Genomic DNA, 10,868 nt, shown 5'->3' with positions numbered 1-10,868 from the left:
GAAGGCAGAGGGGAAGGAGCCCTTGGAGATTGGTTAAAAATAGAAGTTAAGGAAGGTAGGAGGGCAGGGGCGATGGTTTTAAGAAGGTGAGAGGGAATGGGGTCCGAGGCGCAGGTGGAGGGGGTGGCACTTGCGAGGAGGGAGGAGATCTCCTCTGAGGATACTGCAGGGAAGGATGGGAAAGTAGGGGAGGGGGTTGGTGGGGGGGAGGGGAGAGGCGGAGGGGTGACTTTGGGGAGCTCAGACCTGATCATGTTGATTTTCGTGAGGAAATAGGTGGCCAGATCATTGGGGGTGAGAGATGGGGGAGGGGGAGGAACAGGGGGCCTAAGGAGAGAGTTAAAGGTCCGGAACAATCGGTGCTAAAATCTGCTGCTTCAGATCCATCCCTTCCTGTCTCTGCCCTGCTGCTGGAATCTTGAAGTCTTATTAGTGTTGCCTTTGCCTTTCTGTAAAGCTAGGCCTCTTTTCTATGGTATTTGTTAAGTGCTTACTATGTGCCAAGCACTCTACTAAGCACTGGGGTAGAGACAAGTTAATCAGGTGGGGCACTCCTGTCCCTCATAGGGCTCCCAGTCTCAGTCCCCATTTTACAGATTCGATAACTGAGGCACTGAAAAGCAAAGTGACTTGCCCAAGGTCGCACAGCAGGCAAGTGGCAGATTCAGATAAGAACCCAGGTCCTTCTGATTCCCAGGCCTGTGCTCTGTCCAGCAGGCCACACTGCTTCTTAATTGGCCCATCCACGTGGTGACCATTTAATCTGTTTATTCTTTTAATCATCTTTAAAAATTGGTTCTGTGAAAAATGATGCTAGTGACCGTGAGGTCCTGTCCAGGCGTGTGACTATATCTAAAAAAATAATGACTGCTCTGCTATTGAGAAGCAGCATAGCTTAGTGGAAAGAGCACAGGCTTGGGAGTCAGAGGTCATGGGTTCTAATCCCCACTCTGCCACTTGTCAGCTGTGTGACTGTGGGCAAGTCACTTAACGTCTCTGTGCCTCAGTTACCTCATCTGTAAAATGAGGATTAAGACTGTGAGCCCCATGTGGGACAACCTGATTACCTTGTATCTCCCCCAGCGCTTAGAACAGTGCTTGGCACATAGAAAGTGCTTAACAAATACCATCAGCATCATCATCATCATCATCCTCTAGACATTAAGTTCATTGTGGGTGGGGAACATGTCTTCCCACTCTGTTATACTGTACTCTCCCAAGCACTTTATATAGTGCTCTTCACAAAGTAAGTGCTCAATAAATACCATTGATGATGATGATACCTAAAATATATATATATATATATATATATGTATGTATACATATGTATGTATATATACATTGAACTGACTAGTAAACTGATTTTTTTAAAGCATCCTCTTTTCATGAAATTACAAGACTGTGAGGTTGATGTGCACTTATTTTTTTCCCACTAATAAGGCTAAACACTCAGCCGTGCCATGATGCTCTCTTGAGTTTAGACACAGTAGTACAAGCTGATGACAGTGAGTTCACTAGGGAAATCTCCTCAAGGAATGATTTGTGTGGGTGACAGTGGATGGATCAATCATTTCTACTCAGCCATGGAGGAGAAAGGTCTTAGCCAACTGACCCATCCACTTCAAGACACCCTTGGTATTATATCCACACACAGAACCCAAATCAATCACCGAAAAACCATAGAGATTTACAGAACTAATAAAACCTGGTGGGGAGTGAAGAACTGAAAATACCAGTAAGCAAAAATTCAGAACAATAAATAATGGAGACAGAACAAATGAAAATCCAAAGTCATAACTCACATCAACCCAACTAAGAAGAGGCAGAGACTAGTTTAGCATGGCAAAGGGGGTGATATTCAGACTCTTCTCTGGCCGTGACAAGCAAGGCGTTCACTTAGTTTAAATCAAGAAAGGACAATGGTGAACTGAAATCCCACAACTCACAACGCCTTGATGCAAGTGTACCCAAAGTCTGTACCTAACTACAGAACAAGTAACTCGATTATAGTTTTGCCATTTCCTAACCCATGCAGCACATCAAAATGTGAAGAATGCAGATCGAAGTGAAATGAGGAAGCTCTGCTCTGTATAATTGTGAAATGGCCTACAGCCATCCTTTTCCACTTCACCTGACCAGTTTTTAAAACCTTTTTTGTAGTCTAGTTAATGTAATGGGTGTTGACGATTCTATTTTATTGGGGGTTTTTTTGTTGTTACTGACTTTATTGAAATCAGAGGGACAGTGCTAAAATGGGAACATCATTTATTGACTAGTGCTTTGATACTCTCTCCACAACTCTCCAAAATGATGGTCTCCTACTCTGATTTCTTCTTTGATAGCATTGCATCATCCTGTTTAGTAGAACTGATGAGGCTTGTTTTAATCAATCAATCATATTTATTGAGCACTTTGTGCAGAGAACTGTACTAACCACTTGGGAGAGTACAATGCAACAGAGTTTGTAGACATATTCTCTGTTCACAAGGAGTTTACTGTCTGTGGGGAGACAAATGTTAAATTATGGATATGTACGTGAATGCTGTAGGGCTGAGGTGGTGAATAAAGGGTACAAATCCAAGTGTAAGGGTGATGCAGAAGGGAGAGGTAGTAGGGGAAATAAGGATTTAGTCAGGGAAGACCTCTTGGAGGAGATGGGATTTTAATAAGGGTTTGAAGATGGGGAGAGTGATGGATATGAAGTGGGAAGGACTTTCAAGCCAGAGGCAGAACTTGGGTGAAGGGTCAGCATGAGACAGACAAGACTAGGTTCAGTGAGAAGGTTGACATTAGAGGAGCGAAGTGTGAGGACGGTGTTGTAGTAGGAAATCAGTGAGGTAAGATGGGAGGGGACAAGGAGATTGAGTGCTTTAAAGCCAATGGTAAGGAGCTCTGTTTGATGAGGAGGTGGATGGGCAACCACTGGAAATTCCTGAGGAGTGGGAAACACTGACTGAACTTTTTTTTTAGAAAAACAATCCAGGCTGCAGAATGAACTATGGAGTGGAGTAGGGAGAGACAGGAGGCCAGGAGGTCAGTAAGGAGTAAATAAATGCTGTAGTCAAAGCTGGATAGGATAAATGCTTGGATCAGCATGGTAACAGTTTGGATATTAGCAAAGTGAGGGTAGCACCAACAGGATTTGGTGGCAATTAATATATGAGTTGAACTAGGCCGATTTCAATATCACTTAGACTCTTTCCTTGTTGGACAAATGTTTTCACTTGGCATCTTAGCTAGAACACTTTAAGGAATGAGGAAATGTTTTTAGATCTTTTTGAATGGTGATATTGGAAAGAAATGGGCCTTGTGCATGGAGGCATGTGCAAAGCATGAGATACAATGAGAACTACAAAGTGAATTTATCTTAATGTCTGTCTCCCCGCTAGACCACGAGGTTCTTGAGGCTAGGAATTATGTCTACTAATTCCATTATACTCTTCCAATTGCTTACAAAACTGCCCTAATACACAATAGGCAGCCTAAAAGCAGCATGGACAAGTAGAAGGAGCACAGGCCGGGGAGTCCAAGGGTCTGGGTTCTAATCCTATCTCTGCCACATAGCTGTGTGTGACTTTGAGCAAGTCACTTCACTTTCTCTGTGCTTGTTACCTCATCTACAAAATGGGGATTAAGACTGTCAGCCCCATGTGGATCATAGATTGTCTCCAACCGGATTTGTTTGTGTGTACCTCAGTGCTTAGTACAGGGCCTTAATGATAGCAATAATAATAATAATGATAATGGTATTTCTTAAGCACTTACTATGTGCCAAGCACTGTTCAAATATAATTTTAAAAATAGCCCTCAGGTCTGAACCACAAAGTAAGTAGTTAATAGCAGCCTTACCTCCAAGCTGATGAAACTACTTGTTTTCAGTTTTCTACCTAGTCCCTCAGGCACCAACAAAATGGATACATTGTATTGGTTTCAGTCTGTTCTTTTAGAAGTCTTTAAACAATAAAAGAACATTGCAAAACACTAATATTCCATAAGCTTACATATATAAGATTTGTTCCCTTTCTTTTCTCTAATACACCAGCACTCAATTTCATAGAGAGTTTTCATCAGCGACTCATAGTAAAGAAAGCAATCAATTTCTCTCCTTCATTCCAAGACTTTTATACAATGGAACCATGAAGGCGATATGATTCTTCTTTTGCTATCTCAATTCTACGAGTGTAATTAAGAGCTGAAAAGAAGCATTTAAGAAACCAAGGGAAACTTATTTGAAATGCACTAACAGAAACCATTCGGCTCATGCAAAATTGTTGCCGTCGAGTCAGAGCATAGAAATCTTTCATGAGGGCACAAAAGACTCAAAATTGCTCTATAATAGGGTGCTTAATAGTCATATGGTTTCATCCATTCTAAGACCGTTATTCATGAAATTACACCAACTTGTTTCTTTGGTTCATTCTTCGTCTGAATTTTTAATACACCAAACTTCCAATGTTTGGTCTCGGCATGTCTGTGGCTTCTGGACATTTCTAAAGCGTGGCCTCTCAGCTCTGAGTTGTCACTCACTTAAGAAGTGCCATTCAACTCTTCTACTAATTCCTTCGGACACTTGGCTCGGGTCCCCTTCCAAAGCCCTGGAACACTGATTATTTTTGAGAGCCTTTAATGGACATGTCATTCATTCATTCACTCAATCTTGTTTAAACCCAATGTGATTTGTCTCTTGTCACCTGGACAGGATCTGTAACATTAAAAGAAAAATTAACAAAAAATTCTCGCATGGCCATACTGCAGTCATCCAGAGAAAGTCAGGAAGATCTTACCTCTCATCATGTTTTTGTTGTTGTTAATAGTATTTGTTAAGCACTTAGTATTTTTCAAGCACTGTTCTAAGCAATAGGGTAGATACAAGCTTGGATACAGTCCCTGTCCCACATGAGGCTCACAGTCTAAGTAGGGGAGAGAAGCAGCATGTCCAAGAGAAGCAGCGTTGCCTAGGGGAAAGAGCACAGGTCTTTAAGCCAGAGGACCTGGGTTCTAATTCTGACTCTGACAATTGCTTGCATTGTGACCCTGGGTAAGTCACTTCACTTTTCTATGCCCCAGTTTCCACGCCTGTAAAATGGGATTAAACTCCTCTTCTCTCTCCTACTTAGACTGTGATCCCCAGACGGGCCTTGGACTCTGACCTAATTAACTTGTCCCTACCCCAGGACTTAGAACAGTGTTTGACACATAGTGAGCCTTTAACGAAGCTCATAAAAAAACAAAAACAACTATCGAATCCCCATTTTGCAATTGAGACAACAGAGATACAGATAAATCCAGTAACCTGCCCAAGGTTACCCAGCAGGCAAGCGGCAGAGCCGGGACTTGAAAGCAGGTCTTCTGGCTCCCAGGTTTGTGCTTTAACCACCAGACCATCCTGTTTCTGAAGCCATCCCTGGTGCCAGGCTATAGTGGAACTATTTCCTTTTTTCTTTTTTGTGGGGTGGTATTTGTTTAGTATTTGCTATGTAGCAAACACGGTTCTAAACACCGTGATAGGTACAAGTTAATTAGGTCAGACACAGTCCCTGTCCTGCACGGGGTTTACGGTCTAAGTAGGGAGGGAGAATAGGTATCCCCATTTTACAGTTGAGGAAACTGAAACACAGAGAAGTTAAGTGACTTGGCCAAGTTCACACAACAATTGGCAAAGGCAAGATTAGAACCCAGCTCCCTCTGACAGACCTATGCTCTCTCCACGAGGTTACGCTGCTTCTCTAGTCTTCTAGCCTTTATTCACTGTTCTAATGTTTTCAAAGGCATATGTTCCTTCCTATCATTCCCTGCCACATGCAGACCTAGGGGCGGTTGACCAATGGGAAACTTATTCCTATTGTGTATTCTCCTTCTAGGTCATCCTTGAACTTCTTCTACAAGCCAGCCATTGTTTATGCAATAAAGCATTCTAAAGATCATTCATCAAACTACTCATCCTCATCCTACTTGCTACCTTTGAATAAGCCTTTTCAAAACTTTACCGAAGATAGACTCAAGGTAGTATTATTGACTATAGTATTATCTATTTTCCTGCACCTGCTCTGTAAACAGGCAAAGTTTTTGCAATAAAACTTTCCTTCAGCATTTCAAAAAGGTGTGTGACTGGGATACAGATGGTTTGCTAATCTTCTTGTGAGTGACTGTCATTGATTCCCCACCTCAGAGTCTCACGGGAATCCTGGTAGCTTTAAAATGAGATACGTAATGTGAGTGTGCTTTAGAAAATAAGATCTTTCTTTGTAGTTGTGTTTTTTTAATGATATTTGTTAAGAACTTACTGTGTGTGCCAGGCACTATACTAAACACTGGGGTAGATTCAAGCTAATCAGGTTGGACACAGTCCCTGATCCTCATGGAGTGCATAGTCTTAATCCCCATTTTACATATGAGGTGATTTATCTGTACCTCATAGAGAAGTGAAGTGACTTACCCAAGGTCACACAGTAGACAAAAGGCAGAGCCAGAATTAGAACCCAGGTCCTTCTCATTCCCAGACCCGTGCTTCAACCACTAAACCACACTGCTTCAATTTCAGTGCAGTTTTGAAAAACACAATCCACATTTTTCCAGAAAGAACGAGGACTCTCAAAATATTTGCCTCCAATTATATTTTTATTTTGCAGCTTTCTATCTCCTACAGAGTTGGAGAGTGTGTATTCTCCTATTGAAAATCACACACTTCTTCAGTCTTCACAGTAAAGAGCAAAGTGAAAAAGAATTGACTTGGTAACCTAGCAACCACCCAGATTCCAGCCCCATTCATGGGCTTTTTAAAAATTTTATTTATAATGGTATTTGTTAAGCGCTTACTATGTGCCAATCACTTTAATAATGCGGGGTAGATACAAGATCAAGTGGTTGGACACAGTCCCTGTCCTATACAGGACTCATAGTCTTAACCCCATTTTACAGATGAGGAAACTGAGGCCTAAAGAAGTTAAGTGACATGCCCAAGGTCACAAAGCAGACAAGTGGCAGAAGCAGGATTAGAATCCAGGTCCTCTGACTTCCAGAACTGCGTTCTTTCCACTAGGCCATGCTGCTTCTCCCTATAGAACATTAACTCTACAGGAGAGAACCCCGTTCACGGAGAGAGATGGAGGAACAAAGGAAACTGAATCCATACCACGATGCAGGATGTTATAGCAGGCATAGCATTATTCAGTGACATGACTAAGCATTTTAAAGTCAGTCAATCATATTTATTGAGTGCTTACTGTGTGCAGAGCACTGTACCTAAGTGCTTGGGCGAGAACAATATAACAGACACATTCTCACAATGAGCTAATGGTCTTGTTCAATGGAGGAAACACACTCACCCACACACACACTGTCTAAAGAGTATCAAGATATTCACCTCTAACCCAAACGATAAGCAACAAAGCCTAGTGGTAGGAGCACAACCCTGGGAGTCAGAAGGACCTGGGTTCTAATTCTGCCTCAGCCATTTCTTCGCTATGTTACTTTTGGCAAGCCACTTCACTTCTTCGTGCTTCAGTTAACTCATCTGTAAAACAGGGATTAACCCTGTGAATGGGTGTGGGACATGGATCATGTCCAAATTTTTTAGCTTGCACCTACCACTAGTGCAAGTGCTTAATATCATTGGAAAAAAAAAATGTCTCCCTTATAAACTCAGTGTGGACAGGGAATATGTATACCAACTCTGATATCTTGTACTCTCCCAAGTGCTTAATACAGTGGTCGGCACATGGTAAATGCTCTGTAAATACCGTTGATTGATTGAGTGGTGTGTGCTGAAGAAAGCCTCGAGAAGACCATCTATGTGTGGAACAGAATAGAGTAGAGATTGGAGAGGGAGAGGCTAGAATCAGGTAGACCAGTAATGGGACTGGTAAAGTAGCCTAGGTAAGACATGATCTGCATCGTTATCTATTTGTGGGGAGAGGAAGGGGTGGAGCCAGTAAAGGTTGTGTAGGGCAGAACAGACTGGATTTTGCAGTGGATTAAATGTGGAAGCTGAAATACGTGTTGAGTTTGAGGTGTCAGAGAGGACTCACGATTGTACTTTAGTTAATGTACTAGATTGTGAGCCGTATGTGGGACAAGGGAGTGTGTCTGACCTAATTAACCACAGTGTTCAGTACAGTACTTGACATGTAGTAAGCACACACCAAACACCATAACAAACAAGAAGAACATCAGTGTGACACAAAGTTTCCTGAAACAGCCATTTCTGCTATGTGTAATTTATTTTAATATCTGTTTACCCCTCTAGACCATAAACTCCTTGGAGCAAGCATCATGTCTACCAACTCTAAGGTATTATACTCTCCCAAGGGCTTAGTACAGTGCTCTCCACATGGTAAAAGCTCAATAAATACCATTGATTCATTGAACATTTTGTATCACCAACATTGCATTACTGCGGTGATACATTATTTCCCCCCTTCCCAGAAAAATACCTTATTGCCATTTAGTTTACGGATCAGTTTATACTTCTGATTGAAACGTTTGCTTTTCATGGCAGTACTCCATCTCCACAAATACAATCAGGTCCAGGGACATGAAAACTTTGTATGAACCCTGATTGCTCACTGTGGCTTGAAGGAAAAGTTGACACGTTTTTAATTGGATTGAATTGTACTGTCGATCCAACATGACAGCCTGGGATGAAATACAATGTGACTCCCATTAGGAAAAAGGAGTTTTATTATTACACAGTTAAAATTATCTGCCACTGGAGGATTTTCTTCATCTTGGGAAACTCTACTTAGAGCACATTGGCTTTCTGAACCAATTCACTTAGAGGAGAGCTTTCTGAATAAATTCATTGAGAAGCAGTGTGAACAAAGTATAGGCCTGGGAATCTCTAAACTTTAAGCTCATTTGGGGCAGAGAATGTGTCTGTTTTACTGTATCTTCCAAGTGCTTAGTACAGTGCTCTGCACACTATAAGTACTCCATATATGACTGACTGACAAACTGATTGACAACAATAAGCTCTGTGGCCTGGTGGTTGGAGCACTGGACTGAAAGTTAGAAGAACTTGGATTCTAATCATGACTCCACCGCTTGTCTTCTTTATGACTTGGGGCAAGTCCCTTGACTTCTCTGTGCCTCATTTCCCTCATCTATAAAATGTGGATGAAGACTTTGACCCCCATATGGGATATGAACTGTGTGGCAATTTGGAAAAGACGAATAACGAGCAGAGACTATATGCCACATAGCTTTTGTTGGAGATACAGTGCTCTGCCTATACTAAGTCCTCAACATGCACACTAATACAATAATAATATTTGTTTAGATATGTGAACCCCACAAGAGACAGAGACTGTGCCTAATTTGCACCTGTGTATTTTCTCCCAGTGCTCCATTCAGTGCTATGCGCACATTAAGCCCTGAATAAATACTAATGCTACTTAAAGCATTTACTATATGCTAAGTACCATACTAAATTCTGGGATAGATGCAAGATAATCAGATCTCAGTTTCTCTGCTCTCAGTCTAAATAATAATAATAATCTTCAGGGCTGTGTCATTCCGAAATTACCCTTGGACACTGAGCCAATGATAGAAAACCCTGTATATATTATTCAGCAAAACCTGTATATTTGCCTTCCAGGGATTTCTTAGTTGCAGTTGAAGAACCCAAGGAAATGTTGTGAACAGATTCTCTCAGACCTAGGCACTATCAACTAATTTATTCCATCTCGAATAAATTAGCTCCTTGAAACTAATTTAAATTTAATTTAAACTCTTAACTTTCGGTCCTCGAAAATTGGCCGCTCCATCTCTTGACCAATACCCCGATCCTTTCCCCCAGCTCCTGACTCCAAACAAAGCCCCAAACCCATCGGGCCGCACGATAAATCACAGTAGTAGTATTTGGACAAAACAAGCCTTTTATATGTCACCAAAAACATATTGTTTACTCAAGGCGTAACTTTCCAGTTGGGGCTCTGGATCCTTCACCAATATTTTCATCTCCTCACAGGGAATCATTTCCAGAGCTATTTTAGGTCATGATGGGAACACAATGTGCCTGCCTATTTTTTGGAGACACATAGTGTGTGGGGGTTGTGAGATTTTCATTCCCTGCCTGCAGTTTTTTTGTTTTGATTTGTTTTTATGGCATTCCACAAGTGCTTACTATGTCCCAAGCACTGTACTAAGCCCTGGGGTAGATATCCCTGGGGTAGATATAAGCGAATCAAGTTGGGCACAGTCCGTGGCCCACATGGCGCTCACAGCATGAATCCCCATTTTGTAGATGAGGTAACTGAGGCACATTGAATCAATTAATCAATCAGAGAAGTGAAGTGACATGCCCAAGGTCACATAGCAGACAAATAGTGGAGCCCGCATTAGAACCCAGGTCCTTCTGACTCACAGACCCACCTGTGCACTATCCACTAGGTCACATTGCTTCTCCATTTAATCCTTACTGGATGCAACCCAATTTATTGCCCCCAATCATATGTATCAACTCCATAGGAGCAGGGCAAGATCATCACTCCCATATGATTGCCCAAAGAGCAAGGGCCTGGGAGTCAGAGGATCTGGGTTCCAATTCTGCCTGCGCCACTTGCCTGCTGTATGATCTTGGGCAAGTCTCTTAGCTTCCCTGTGCCTCAGTTTGCTCCCCTTACGCTCCTAACCCTTCCTCTCCCTACTCTAAGACTATAGTTGGATCGTGAGAAAGTGGAAAGCTTCATGGCTCAAGTTTGCTAAAGGATCCTGGGTAACATTTGTTCCATTTTCAGGTAAAAGTGACACACCAGCCCTGAGGTGTTTAAAATGGGGACAGTTTCAGATTCTGGATGACTAAATCATTTCTGACAGTCCATGAGACATCCAGGTGTAGGTCAATTACTTCTCGCCAGATGCATCGATCG

This window comes from Ornithorhynchus anatinus, chromosome 13, assembly GCF_004115215.2.
Source record: "Ornithorhynchus anatinus isolate Pmale09 chromosome 13, mOrnAna1.pri.v4, whole genome shotgun sequence".
NCBI classification, from domain to species: Eukaryota; Metazoa; Chordata; class Mammalia; order Monotremata; family Ornithorhynchidae; genus Ornithorhynchus; species Ornithorhynchus anatinus.
Note: the sequence above shows the minus strand (reverse complement) of the source record.